The 14545-nt window shown below is 40.9% G+C and overlaps 1 protein-coding gene across 4 annotated transcripts in view; it reads right to left on the bottom strand.

The window, feature by feature from the left end:
- The window catches only part of GREB1L (GREB1 like retinoic acid receptor coactivator), a 283415-nt gene extending 272843 nt beyond the window's left edge, over positions 1-10572 (bottom strand). For all 4 annotated transcript variants that reach the window (XM_040479257.1, XM_040479256.1, XM_040479255.1 and 1 more), the window contains exon 1: positions 10419-10572. The gene's annotated coding sequence lies outside the window, so the exon portion shown is untranslated. The remainder of the gene's footprint in view (positions 1-10418) is intronic.
- Between the last annotated feature and the right edge of the window lie 3973 nt (positions 10573-14545).

The raw sequence follows: 14545 nt of genomic DNA on the forward strand, positions 1-14545 counted from the left end.
CTTTACAAGGCTGTTGTGAGGATTAGAAATTATATGTGCACAATACCTGAAGTAGGGCACGTTAATTTTTATTAATTAAGTTACTGGATCAAATTCTTCATTCCTGCTATAAATTAAATGATTAAATAATAGGAAAGGACTAAGCAGAGAAGCATATATGAGTCTTAAAGACTTTTATGGTTGTTTTTTTATTAAAGGCTACGTTTTATGCATACACACATTCTCTGATGTATACATACACTCTCTGAAATTCCAGATATGCCACCACTCCATGTATTACACTGTTCAGTCACAGTTCCTGCTCTGGAGGGAGACGCTGAGATAAGGCATACCACGGACTCATGAGTTTTTATGATGACAAAAAACCTCAAACATTTAAAATATCTGAAATACCATAACCCAGACACTCTAACTTCCAGACTCCAACATAGCTTCAGTAGATTGTGCAAATGGTCCATTTAATACATAGCAATATCAAACAACTTCTATACATCCTTCGACCAAAACACTATGAAAATACCATACCTGTTATTAGATCATTCCATTTATATGAACATGGAGGAGAAAAGTTGGTTTTTACATGGTCTAACTTTTCTAGAAAATAAAGAACTTGGTAATATTAGTGGAGAGGCAAACCAGTTAATATAAATTGCTACTCTCTGATGAAGTCAGGGGACTGCAATTCAGCAAGTCTGATGAGAAAAACAAAACAACAACAACAACAACAAAAAAAACTAACATTTCCTGAGGGTCTATTTTGTACCAGGCATTGTGCTTAGTGTGTTGATACATTATCTTGGAAATGTGACTGTTTTGGAATCAAATTATGAATCATCTGTCTCAGAGTCAAAACTATATCAAGAGTTTCAGAGGGAAATAGTTATTTGTTCAATAGAGATTTTATTTCTTAAATAAGAAATTAGATTGACTTTGTATTATAACAAGATGAGCCTATCAGAAAATGCAGTTGTTTGTTTTCACACCTACCCATGGAATAATACAACCTGTGAAATTATGCACGAGAGAATGTAAAACATTTCTATATTAGTCCTAAGTGAAATGCTGCTGTTCTATTACTATTACTAGTAGTAATATTACTAGTCTACTTTGATCTTTCACGGTGCCCCAACTTGTGAAGATATAGGTCTAGCCATTCTCTAATATGCCAAGACGTTAACCTCTGCTCCAAAAATTCTCAAGTGATTACTAAATCATCAGAGTGAACAACTACCTGGGATTCTCTAGTTGAGTAGGAGATAAACCTTTAGTTCAGTTGCAACAGCAAGTTTCTCTATCAGCTTTGGCTCCAGAGGTTTGATTAGCTTATGTTCCACTAGATAATCAAGGGATCAGAGCACTTTTTAAAACAGCCATTAAAAAAAATGCTGCAAATCTAAACCTTATAGGGAATATCTTCACATAATATGTGTCAGAAATCTATGTAGAGTTTTCAGGTGTATTCTCAGCAAGTGAAATTGAGGAAGAATATTGTGGAAATATTCTTATCATCATATATCTTCCATCTCCAATATTTCAGTGTTATGATTTTTCAAAGAATTGCCAATTAAATATAAAATGTAGACTGTCAGTTCTGTAGAGTGTAATTAATCAGTGAATACTTTGTATTCACCATGCATCCAACACTGTATTAAACATTTTGGAAAACACAGACTATATAATGCCACAGTACCTCCTCTAAAGGGACCTACCCTCTTCAGTTTAACCTGAAGTAAATGAATGCTTTTCTGACTCTATAGTCAAAACTGTGTGAGACTACAGTGGTGCCTGGGTGGCTCAGTTGGTTGAGCATCCGACTTGAGCTCAGGTCATGATCTTACAGTTTGTGGGTTCAAGCCCCGCATCAGGCTCTGTGTTGACAGCTTGCTCGGAGCCTGCAGCCTGCTTCAGATTCTGTGTCTCCTTCTCTCTCTCTGCCCCTTCCCAGCTTGTGATCTGTCTCTTACTATCTCTCAAAAATAAATAAATGTTAAAAAAAATTTTTTTAAGATATGACTACAGTTTTTTGCAAAACAGAATATTATCCCATGATGTAAAATTATTTGTGTTGGTGAATGTATATAAATATGCTTTGGGATGCATAAAAGAATTGCCACCAAAATGTTAATGGCATTTAACTTAGGAAGGTTAGATTTCAAGAAGGGAAGAAGAAAGGAGGTTAAAAGAGAAGGAGAGAGAAATGAAGACATGGTAAAAAAAAAAATCAAATAAATTTAAAGTTGCCCTTTTGAAAAAACAGAACAGACTGGATGAGGGGGAGACAGACTTTCAAGTAGAAAGGTTCACCCACCCTCTGTGATGGATAAGAATGATGGTAACAGTCTCCTTGAATATTCCAATATAGATACAGACATAAATCTCTATGTCTGTAGACATAAGTATAAGTACTGTTGTTTTAATTGGTTTTAAAATGCAGGAAATAAATGAGACATTATACCAATTACATCTTCTTTCACATAGTGACCTCCACAGACAGTAGAGGTCACAATAGTGATAATTTTAGGCATACTTGTTCTACAGAAACTAAATGTCCAGGATGACAAATGTGAGGAGTGGTTCTAAGATTTTTATGTCCATAAAACCACCTGAGAAGACTGTTAAAATGCACATTCCAGGGTCCCACCCCAGAAACTCTTATTCACTAGGTCAAGAGACCAATAATCCGCATTTAACAAGCACCCCAGGCGAATAAGGCAGGTGTTGACAGATCGCCCTGAAAAACAGTGAATTTAGGGATGTCTGATCTCTTTACAAACTGATTAACCAAAGAATTTGAGAAGTGTGGTACACTAGAGAGAACAAAGAATTTTGAAGTCAAAAAATCTAGATTACCTCTCTAACATAATCCCCTACTCACTCCCTCACTTGCCTCTCCCCTTCAGTGGCATTGGCCTCCTAGCTAGCCCTCCCACAATAGGTGAGAACACTCTTCCTCTCAACTTTCCAATGATTCACACAGATTTCAGGTCTTCATTCAGGTGTCACTTCTCAGTGACACCTTGTAGAGAATCACAATGCCTATCTCACTTTCTACTTCCCCTTTGCTGCTTCATCTCCCTCTCTAGCACTTCTTGCAATCTAAACTACAACAGAGTTTGCTCATATTCTCGTTTATTGTTTGATCACCAAAAGAGCAGGAATATTCGTTAGTTTTCTTCTCTGTGGTTTCCACAGCACCTAGAATAGTACTTAGAGTTCAAGGAGATTTCACTTGGCCAAGATAAAACAAATAAAGCTTGAGACCTTCAGCAGTAGGAGGCAAATACAACCAGAAGGTGGACAGCTTGTTAATACAGATTCCTGGGTCCTACCAGAGATTCTGATGATACAGTAGGCTTGGAGTAGGGCCTGAGATTCTGAATTTCTAACAGGAACCTGTGTGATACTGATAATGCCTGTGCCCATTTTTTAGTGAAAGGCAACCCATTCTACTGTATGAGAAGAGCTGCAGGCTGAAAGACAGAAAGCTTCATTCTACACATATGCCAGTCAGTAGGGAAAAATTGTTCTCCTACTCTCTATGTATCCAAGATATCTGTATCTAATAAATAAAATGAGTCTACAAGGATATTTTTTGCTTTACAATATATCATGAATATATACTATGACATATATATATATATATATATATTTTTTTTTTTTTTAATTTTAGAGAGAGAGAAAGCATGAGTAGGGGAGAGAAGCAGAGGGAAAGAGACAATCTCAAGCAGGCTCCATGCCCAGCATAGAGCCCCATGTAGGGCTTGATCTCACAACCCTGGGATCACAACCCAAGCAAAAATCAAGAGTCAGACACTGAATTGAGCCACCCAGGAACCCCTACAACCTAATTTTTAATAAAAACATGATGTTTCATTTGTTTCTAAGTTTTTACTCTTATAAATAATGATGCTTTTGTTATATTCCTTTGTGCATGTGTCTAATTATTTCTTTCTAACAAATTCCTAGAAGGGAAATTTCTGGGTCAAAGAGTTGAACCAAAGCTGTCCACCAGAATTTTCACCAATGATGGAAATCTTCTATCTTCACAGTCCAATATGGTAGCCACTAACTACATGCTGGTATTAAGCACTTGAAATATGACTAGCACAACTGAGAAACTAAAGCTTTAGTTTTATATGATATTAATTAATTTAAAATTAAATAACCACATGTGACAAGGAAGTACCATATTGGACAGGACAGGGATAGACATTTAAAGTCTTGATCCATGATGCCAAATTGCTTTTCAGAAAAGTTGTAAGTATTTGGCTTCACTCTTAGTATATAATAATAACCATTTCTTTACCCCATTGCCAACACTAGATGTTAATGATCTATTGAATCTTTATAATCTGAAAGTTTAAAAATGTGTGGTTTCATATGCATTTCATATGCATTTCTTTATTAATAATGTTGAACAGGGCTGTTTCTTCTGCCATCATACTCATTCAAATGCAAATTATTTTCACCCATGTTAATTAACTCAGAGGTTGGAAATTATCTGGCTTCCAAATTTGTTTTGTTGGATCCATATGCTTTCTTACAAATTTCTTGCCAACATTTAAATGCATAACAAAATATGAATTCTCAGCTCCACTTGAAAAATGAAATGATCTGGCAACAGTGACACATACTCCCACAGAGCAAGATCAGTGAAGCCTTAGAAATTCTGCCACCTTCAGACTTCTTTGTCCACCAGAACCAATCAGCCCATATTATTTTACAGGTGTTCTGCTTCACTCACTCAGATTACCTACGTGACCCCTACAGGCACCTGAGTTTACAATTCCCCTGAGTTAACTTTTGAGAGATTAAAAGGCAACAGCAACTCATAATAATTAAATTTCATTTCATACGTTTATTTCATAGAAAGCAATGTTATGATATTTCTGGGTCATTTTATAGCTAATATTTAACTAGCAGAAGAATACTTTTCTAGTGGTTGTTGACATTTCTTACTCCCTAGAGCAGTGGTTCAGCACCAGAAAGGTTCTTAAAGTGCAGATTGGTGGGTCCTGCCCCCAGAGTGTCTGATTGAATAGGCTGGGTTGGGCCCCAAGAATTTTCATCTAACTCCAACCTGTGAGTGCAGCTCTACATTGAGGTGAGGTTTTCTCAAAATTGTGGACACTCCTAGAAGTGTAGTGATTGTGTGTAATTTTAACAACCTTTTTAAAATGAATTTGTACATCCTTTTTTCCCAAAACATGTCCACACTTGTTTCATTTTATCTTCACAATAATCCTATGCAGAAAGTTGACAATTAGAGCAGTCACTGTTAGTTCCATTTTACACAAGAAAAGTAAGGCATGGGGTTAAGAATTTACCCAAACACATAAGAAATTAAAAGAGCTAGAACAAACATGTTTCCCACCTCCTAACCTGGGTAATACAGGCAAACACAGCAACCCAGGACACAACTGGAACTTGCTTCTCCAGGTTGGTACCATAAAAATAGAACCATGTCCAGGAAGGGAAAAGACCATACAAGGATGGTTCACAACAACAAACATTTATCAAGTGTTGATTATGTGTTAATCTATGTTAATCATGCCTATAGCCTCTACTCAGAAGACTGTTGAAGACATTCATAAAGCACAGAAAATTTGAAAAATAAAATCTGAAACCACAACCTTGAAAAGATACTGAATTCTCCATATCATAGGAGAAAATCAAATATGCTGAAGGAGTAGGTAGTAAGAGTAAATACAGAGTTGGGTAAAAGAGAGGAGTTGCTGTGGGAGCTTCACATCTGGACTTGGAGGAGTTGCTATCACCAGTCAGTCAAGAATGGGAGGGAAGGAAGAGTACACAATAGGGAGCCCTCCTGGGGCTCAGCAGCACAAAGAGCTGCTGTTATCCACATTGGGTGTGTGTTTGCCAGAAATATCAGGGCTGCTGGAACTCCAGAATTTACAAGGGCATGCTTTTGTGTAGTCTAAATTACCTTGACTATATAAGAACTCGAGTCAGAGGGAATAACTTCATTATCCATTTGTAGCTAAAAGATACCATGATTAGAGCTCGTGAAACTTTCTCTCTGATTTTTTCCCCAAGTTTTGAGAAGCATTCCTAACAAAAATCCACCAAATTGTGATCACAATACTAATTATAAATCAGCCCTTCAACGGGGAAAAAAAAAGGACTGCATTTTCACTTAAGTAGAATTGATATATTACTAACCTTAACAGGTACTTTTCTAAGATTTAAAATAATAATAACTAATAACAATTAGTTATACTGATACATAGATGGCAAATACAAAAAAACAAAAAACAGTACTATTAATTTGAAAGAACCTATTGGGACACTTGATTAGTGTTGTAACTGAGCCGTCATATATGCTTGTCTTATAGTCTAGTTCAAAATGCCTGAGGCCATAAAATGTCTACCACTCCATTTAGAAAACTGTAGCAATACTGCTGAAAAAAAAACCACCTCTGACTTTGCACAAGACCAAAGAAATACAAATCAAAACAAAGGGATACAATTTTACATTGATCAAATTAGTTGCAATAACATATATGTTTTACTACAACATAAGCACACACATAGATTGTCAATGACAGTATAAATTTATAAAATCCTTTGGGAAAGTAATTTGGAAATTACCAGGAATCTGGAAATGTCCTGTTAAAAATAAGTGCTAACATTTACTTGTGTTTTCATCATGCTATTGCTTTTTATCTTAACAACTCTGTAGAATGCTACATAACTTAGGAAGCTAAAGTTTCAATAAAATAAGCTACTTGCCCAATTTTGCCAATAAGTGATGGGGCTATTTTTTGAATCCTGAACCTTTAATTTTAGAGCCCACTTATTTACAATACCATTACTACCTCTCTAAAAAAATAATCCTAAAGAAGTTAAAATAAGAAGAAGAAGGAGAAGAAGGAGGGGAAGGGGAAGAAAAAGAAAGTTACCTTCATAAGGACAGTCATCATATTTTTTTAATGACTGGAAAATTCCCTAATAGAGGAAGGGCTAAGTAAATTATGGTACCTTAACTGGATAAACTATTATGAAGTTACTACAAATAATAGGGAGTAAATTGTAAAAAAATGTTTATGGAAAAAATCAGGGTAGAAATGTAACTATAGTATGATACGACATCTGTAAAAATATATATTTCATATGGCAAGACTGAGAAGGGAGCTGGAAGAAACAAAAACTATTACCATTTTAGAAGAACTTCACTGCTAGTACTTAATTTTCTTTTGTTTTTGTCAGTCTTGTCAATCAAGATTACTCTAAGCACCCTTACAAACTCATTCTTCTAACTTATATTCTTACCATCCCAAACATTCCTAAAACTTCACTAATAATGTATTCATATTACAGACTTATTCAAAATAATTACATAATACTCCTTATTGGTGACTCTGAAGCTTTAAAGTATGAAACCTGCTTCTTAACATCTACGATTTTTGCAATCACCATTTACAGTGTACTTTTGAAACCCCTTAGTTGAGATCATACATAGCGACTAAAATCAACTAATTTTTTTTACTCTCATAACCTTGCAATCACTCTTCAGCTCCCTGCACCCATCAGGGATCATTTGCCCAGAGTTTGCAGGTATTTTAGAGATTAGAAAAGTTTCCTGTTAAGAACATGACCTCTAAGTGAATACTTACAACTAAAATAGTTATAAGAATATTCACATTCTAAATGCTTTTGAGAATTACTAATTAAATTATGTCAGCTTTCTTTGAAGTAGGTAAAAGAACTTCATTTCCACTTACCAAAAAGAAAAGTTAAGAGTTCAGTGAGAGTAATTTCCCTAAAAATGGCACCATTTTTAGGGAAAAATTTCACTCTCCTTAGCCATACAAGGTGATACACAGAGGCCCATTCAGCGCAGAGTTCGGCCTCTATCAGTAACATAAACAGACATTTTGTGGGAAAGTGAAGTAGCTGTTCCTCAATGATATCAATCTCACAAGAACAGGAATGTAGTTTAAACACCTCTAACTTCCTTTTTATGAATCTACAAATCAGGATTTTTTGTGTGTGTCACTCTATTGTCTAATACACACAGGTCCAACTGGGTTATCCTTAGCTAGTCTTAGAACACCTGCAGAACTATTATTTTCGTCACAAAATTTTGGATTAGAAGGACTCTTAGAAACCAAGTAGTTCACTTCATTTATTTAACTGAGGGGGGGGGAAGCATTTCCAAGAAAGTTATTTCATTTAGCTAGTTTATGGTAAATGCAAGCCTGGAACTAGATGTGACCAAATGTCTTAAACTTGGCCTCCGTATTTCTCCCTTACCATTAAGTTTTCATATTGTGCCAATGGGAGTGTATAGTTATGTCTTTTCAATGTCTAATAATACACTGCACTGGACAGAGTTAGCTACAGTACTCATCCTTTACTTCATAAGGAGTTCCAAAATGGAGGGAAAAATTCAAAAAAGGTTATAAAAAACCAGTGTAGAGAATTTAGTGAGGGGGGGGGTAGGGGCAGGGATAATGGTTTAATAGTCCTGCTTTCCACAGTGTACATGTTTCAAGATTTTTAGCACTCTAACTGATCTTCGACTATAAGGGCCTTAGCCCAAATAAACGGTTCTAAAGTCATCATGAGTGGATAATCACATAGTCATCATCATTGATACGGAGGTTGGTCTTTACTTGTACTCCATTTCTTTTCAGCCTTTATTTCCATAATGTAATTCCATTTTAATAGAAGATTCACAGAAGGATATACAAAATTGGACAACCGTGGTTGCCTCTGGGAAGGAGGGCATTGGGGGTATGGAGTGGGTGAGAGAAGACTTACTTTACACTGTTTGAAATTCTTACCTTATGCATATTACTTTTCTTTTTTTTTTCAATATATGAAATTTATTGTCAAATTGGTTTCCATACTGCATATGACTTTTCAATATCAATTTAAAATTTTCCTTTAAACACATGCCTATATCCATGGAATTCTATTACTAAGTATTTTCAACGAAACAATTATTTTATTTTTCTCTTTTACATAACATTTCAGCATTGCAACTTGTAACATCACATAGAAATATTCAGAAAGAAAAAGAACCAGCACAGTCACAAAACTCAAAACGGAATTCCAGGATCCAAAGCATAAGAAAATGTACAGAGGGATGAGAGGTTTCTTAAGTGGGGGGGGGGGGCTTTTAATTTTAAAAAAAAGCTCTTCCCCCCCTTTTTTTTTTTTTTTTTTTTTTTTTTGCAGAAAAGCTCTTCCCCATATTTAAACGGCTAGGTTTTAAAATGAGATTTAAGTGCGATTTCGGGGAGGGGAGCCGTTGTACAGGTGTGAAAGGTAGAAATTGAAATTTGGTTTCTATCTTTTGGACAGGAGACAGAGGCTTAGGGTAGGGTGGATAAGGACCTTGCGACAGTCGCATTCATACAGGAAAGGAGCAGGATGGAATGAGTTTCTGCAGGACCCGGTCAGTTCAGCTGGAGGCAGCAGCTGTCCCCGTACCGATGAATCGCGTTCTGGACCTTACTTGGGCTCGATTTAACTCAGAAGCCCCACGAACGAGGTCTGTCCAGATAATTTACTTTAACGGAGCTCGGAAGACGGACTGAGGGAATTGATTTACTTTAACAAGCCGCCTCATCGCCACCCTCGCGGGCCAGGGCACACACCTCCCCTCGCTGTCTACTCGTGTCCGGGTCAGCTGTCAACACAACCCTTTGTGTCTCATTCCGGTTAAGAGTGGTCCTCCAGCACTCACAGAAAAATGGAAATGATGGCTGGAGCCGCGCGCGCGCTCGCGACGAAGTGACATTGGATGTGAGGAAAAGAAACCCGTGGACGCGGAGCAACCGCGCAGCCACCGCCGGACGCTCTCAACTTTCCCAAGCTGAGCTCTCCCCATCCTCCTCCCCCCCCCCCCCCCCCCCGTCACCTCCACGCCTCCCCGCCCGAAGTCCACCCTCCGGGCGACCCCCTCACACGCCCCTTAGGCGCCGGGAGGCCGGTTCGCGGCGCGCCCCCGGCCGCCTCCGCCTCAGCGCTCCCCGCGGCGCCTCAGCCTCTCTCATCCCACTCTCGGGCTTCCTCGCTCCCGCCACAAAGGGAGCGAGAAGAGCCCGCGGTGACAGGCCTCTGGCCTCCGAGCGCGGACCGCACGGGCTGGGTCCCCTCAGCGGGCTGACGCGAGGCGGCGGGGAGAAGGGGTTCGGATCCCGGGCTGCCACTGGCGCCTGCCCTCGCCACACAAACACAGTGGCGCTCACACACCCCCCGCTCCGCCTTCCCGGTCCTCCACAAAAAGTCAGCGGCAGCGCTTCCCGGCGCAGGCAGGGTGTCCACAGCCCGCCAAAGGGCAGCTCCTGCCCGGCAGAGGCGTGCGCTCGCGCCCGCCTCGCGACCTCTCACCACCACCCCCCCCACCCCCGCCCCCGCGCCCCGGAGTCCCCGCAGCCGCTCACCTGGTCCTGGCGGGGCGCTAGGGCAGAGGACCAGGGGGTGGCCCTCGCCTCGGCCGGGGCTGGTCTCCCCACCCCCAGTCCCGGTCCAAGCGCTGCGCTGCGCTCGCTCCGGCCGCCCTCCTCCGAGGTGCTAGCGCCGCCGGTGGCTGGCGTCTCTCTGGCAGGCGCGCTCGCCGCGCGCTCAGTTCCCCGGGGCGGAGCGAGGCGGCGGCCGCCGAGGCCGGAGGCGGATTCCTCAGGTGCTGCCCCTCCCGCTTCCCCAGAACCCCCGCGGGGGGGCCCCCCCCCCCCCCCGCCGCCCCGCCTCTCGGCCTCCTGCAGCCCTCGCGCCCGCGAGTGGCCTTTAGGGCTATCTTGCCCTCCTTGAGTGTAGCGGAGCACATTTCCCTCCCCGCCCCTCCAAGGACGCCCCCACCCCTCCTCAGTCCCCTGTGCTCCCGCCTCCATTTCCAAACTCCACGGCACAAATGATGCCTGTGGCCACTGTGGGGCGTGGAGGGTGGTGGCGTAAGGGGGTCTTCTGGGAAAGAGGATCGCCCCCTAAAGTGCAGCTGACGCACTCAGCCGGGAAGAAAAATTATTTCTCGCCGAGTCCGCGTTCATTCACAGAGTGCTCTCGCTTCATTACGCGATTGCTTTCTCTGTCCCAGGACGGCGGCTAAAGGGCCCTAAGTGTGAACTCGGCCTGCGCAATGGTGGGTCAAAAACCCTTGGCCTTTTGCACGAAGGGGGGTAGGGCGGGGGGCAGGACGCGGACAAAACCAAACAAACCCGGGAGCTCCCGGCCAGAGCCGACTTTTGCACCTCCCGAATGAGCCCGCCCTCCGGCCCGCGGACCCTGCGAGCGCAGGGGGAGGCTGCTTGCTCGCCGGGGCTAGTCCGGAGCCTCCTCAGGGACCAAGAGGGATAGTCCGCCCCACCCGCAGCCACATCCAATGGGTCCTGGAGCATGAAGCGTGCTGCAGGAGCAAACGTTCTCAAGAGATGCTCGGCGGATAGTGACAGATTTAGCTCCACTTTTCACAGCTGGTGGTTCCTGTTACTAGAGATGTAGCTCCATTTAAAAAAACTGTCGTTGCCAGAGATAGGGCTACTAAACGCCTTTACTGAATTGCCCACACTCTGGAAGAAACAGCTCCATCCTGGAAGTGGTGGAAAAGTTTAGGTAAAAAAAGTTGATCTCTTTTTAGTGTCTTGGGGACAAGTATAGCCCTGGGTAGCTCAGCATGTTGGTGGAAATAGGGAAGCTACAGCAGCGCCTGGTCTTGGGGCAGGTTGTTTATCAGTCTATTGTTGCTATACCATTGTCAATTATAGTTTAAAGACAGCTTCAATTAAAGTAGATCTCAAAAGATCTCTAAGTCTACGTTTTGTTTGCTTGTCTTTTTTTTTTTCCTTTTTTTTTTTTTTTTTTTTTTTTAAGAACCCAAGTACAATTTCCCCCTTTCTCTTTTGGTCAATCCAGAGGGAATTGACTAGAAGTCTGGAATTACCAGAAAATAACTCAAGACATAGTTCAGTTAACACTAGCAAAAGCAAGCGATTTGTTTGTGGTTTAATTTGTCTTCTCTCCCTCCTGCACTGGAAAGACACACTCAACTGCCATTTCCTTTAAAATCGTTGCATTCCTGGTGGTGATAAGAAGGAGAAATGGCTTTTTGTTTTGTTTTACAATTGAATCCCTATTGTCCGGCCTTTAAAATCACATAGAAACACTTTCATGTGCCAGGAAGGCAGGAGACATGGCTTTCTCAATCGCTGCCGTATACCCACAGTTCTGGATCTTGCATACAATATAGGCTTAGTAAATGAAGTCAGCATGACTTTTAAATAACTACAACCTAGAAAGATGCAGGTGATTAACAATATAGTTCAACATATGGAAAAGGAATCCAAACTCACCATGAGAACTAGACATACATGTGGAAATGACAGTAGAAACCTGAGACTTCAAGTTGACCTTGTGAATACAAACTAAGCTCACAAAAGGTTAAAGCAGGTGACAGAGAATCTTTTGAAAAACTCAATCCCTCACAAGGTCTGTAGAGTTGGGAGGGGGGATGCCATCCTCTTTAAAGATAAGGAAACTGGGAACAATGAGCAGCCTTAAAGTAAAATCACAGTGCAATTTTCTCTCAATTTAGTTCAAGGACCATTGTTTAGTGCCAACCATGCTAGACTCTGGAGATGTAAAGGCAAATTTGCCTTTACAATTGCTCAAGGACAAATTGCAAAGGACAATTGCTCAAGGACCTTAGATTTATATTATAGGACTCTGGTATTCATTCTTCATTCATTTAACAAATATTTATTGAGCACCTAGTGTAAGCCAGATTGTGTAGTAGAACTGATAATTCATCAATAAACCAGACAAGTCCCTAACAAGGTTAAAAGTTACTGATGCTAATCTATTTCTGGTAGATTGAAAACATTTTAATGTCTCCTTTATTAGATAATACATTCCTTTGCCTTGAATTTATTTGTTTATATATAAGCCCCTCCTGGGTTTATATATTCCTCATCATGCCCAATAGACTTTTGTGATTATACAATGTGATAAGGTTGAGTGAGTACTCTGAATCCTGGCTTTAAGACTTACCCATTATGTAACATTGACCAAGTTCTTGACTCACCTTAGTGTCCCCATCTGTAAAATAACATCACAATAGTACATACCTCAGAGAGTAGCTAAGTGGACTGAGACAATGCACAGTGCCTGGCAAACTGTAAAATGTTAACTGCTGCGAATCCCTCCACTCTTCCCCGTAACAACGATTTCCAAATGCTCCTCCATAAATATTCTGCATCAGAATTCAAATTCAGTGAAAAATATGAGATTCACAGCAGTCAGGGGCCTTATAAATAATAGAATCCTTCCAAAGTGCTTATTGTGAAGATCCTGTGCCTCAGCAATGGGAGGCTATGATTATGTCTTGGCTCTGCTCTTAAGGATGACCACCCCTTTGCCTTAATTTCTGTAGCCTCTGTTCCACACTTTGGAAGACTCTTCCCTGTTCAATATCGTTCATGGTCATATCTTAAGTGGGCACTGGGAAGTATGCCTTCCTTGGAGACTTCACGATTTTCATAGCCCATTTCCTGCTAGTACAAGTTTGGGGTCCTGAGAGGTTTTTTTTTTACAATTAAAGGTTTTTTTGTTTGTTTGTTTTTGTTTTTAATTTTTTTTCAACGTTTTTTATTTATTTTTGGGACAGAGAGAGACAGAGCATGAACGGGGGAGGGGCAGAGAGAGAGGGAGACACAGAATCGGAAACAGGCTCCAGGCTCCGAGCCGTCAGCCCAGAGCCCGACGCGGGGCTCGAACTCCCGGACCGCGAGATCATGACCTGGCTGAAGTCGGACGCTTAACCGACTGCGCCACCCAGGCGCCCCACAATTAAAGGTTTTTAAGGCCAGGCTTACAGCTTATCTGATCATACGGTTCTCTCAGACACTTAGTAGACTTCATATTTATTTGCTTCCATTGAGTTCCACGTGCCAATAGTCACACCCAAAGTTCTCTCCTGGGCATAGTTTTAAATATTTTGTTTTCTTCCGTCCTCACCCTCTACCTTTTTCTCTCAACTTAAGGTTTGAGGCTTGGTGGCTCAGCATCCTGTGCACCATCAACCATTATCTCCTAGGAGGAAAGGGAAAGCACTACTTTCCCACTCAGGGCCAACTGATGGACAGGAAACCAACTTCCAACCTAGCACCACCATCTGCAGAGGTTAAGACTCACCGTGAGGTATTGAACAGTGGTCTCTAATTTCAGATTGGGTGCCACTTACCAATGCTGAATGATCCATATCTCCACATATTAATATGAGCAGATAAAAAATATCACTAATCATAAAGAGAAAATTTACCACTTGAAAGAAGAGGGCCAAATTAAACCAGCTATCACTCACTAAAATGGAGTTAATGCAGGAAGTAGGAGAAAACATTTTTTTGAAGAATCTTATTCATGTTCTTAATGAAATTTAAAAAGTGATAAGGGCAAGTTGTCATCAAAATAGAGCCATCTGAGAACCAGAATGTCCTGACAAATAAAAAAAAGTACATGGATATTTTAGTTGAAAAGACTATAGAAGCAGTTAATAGAAGAAAAGATACTGCTAAAAGCT

This window comes from Herpailurus yagouaroundi, unplaced genomic scaffold (assembly GCF_014898765.1).
Source record: "Herpailurus yagouaroundi ecotype Mexico unplaced genomic scaffold, PumYag 142, whole genome shotgun sequence".
NCBI lineage: Eukaryota > Metazoa > Chordata > Mammalia > Carnivora > Felidae > Herpailurus > Herpailurus yagouaroundi.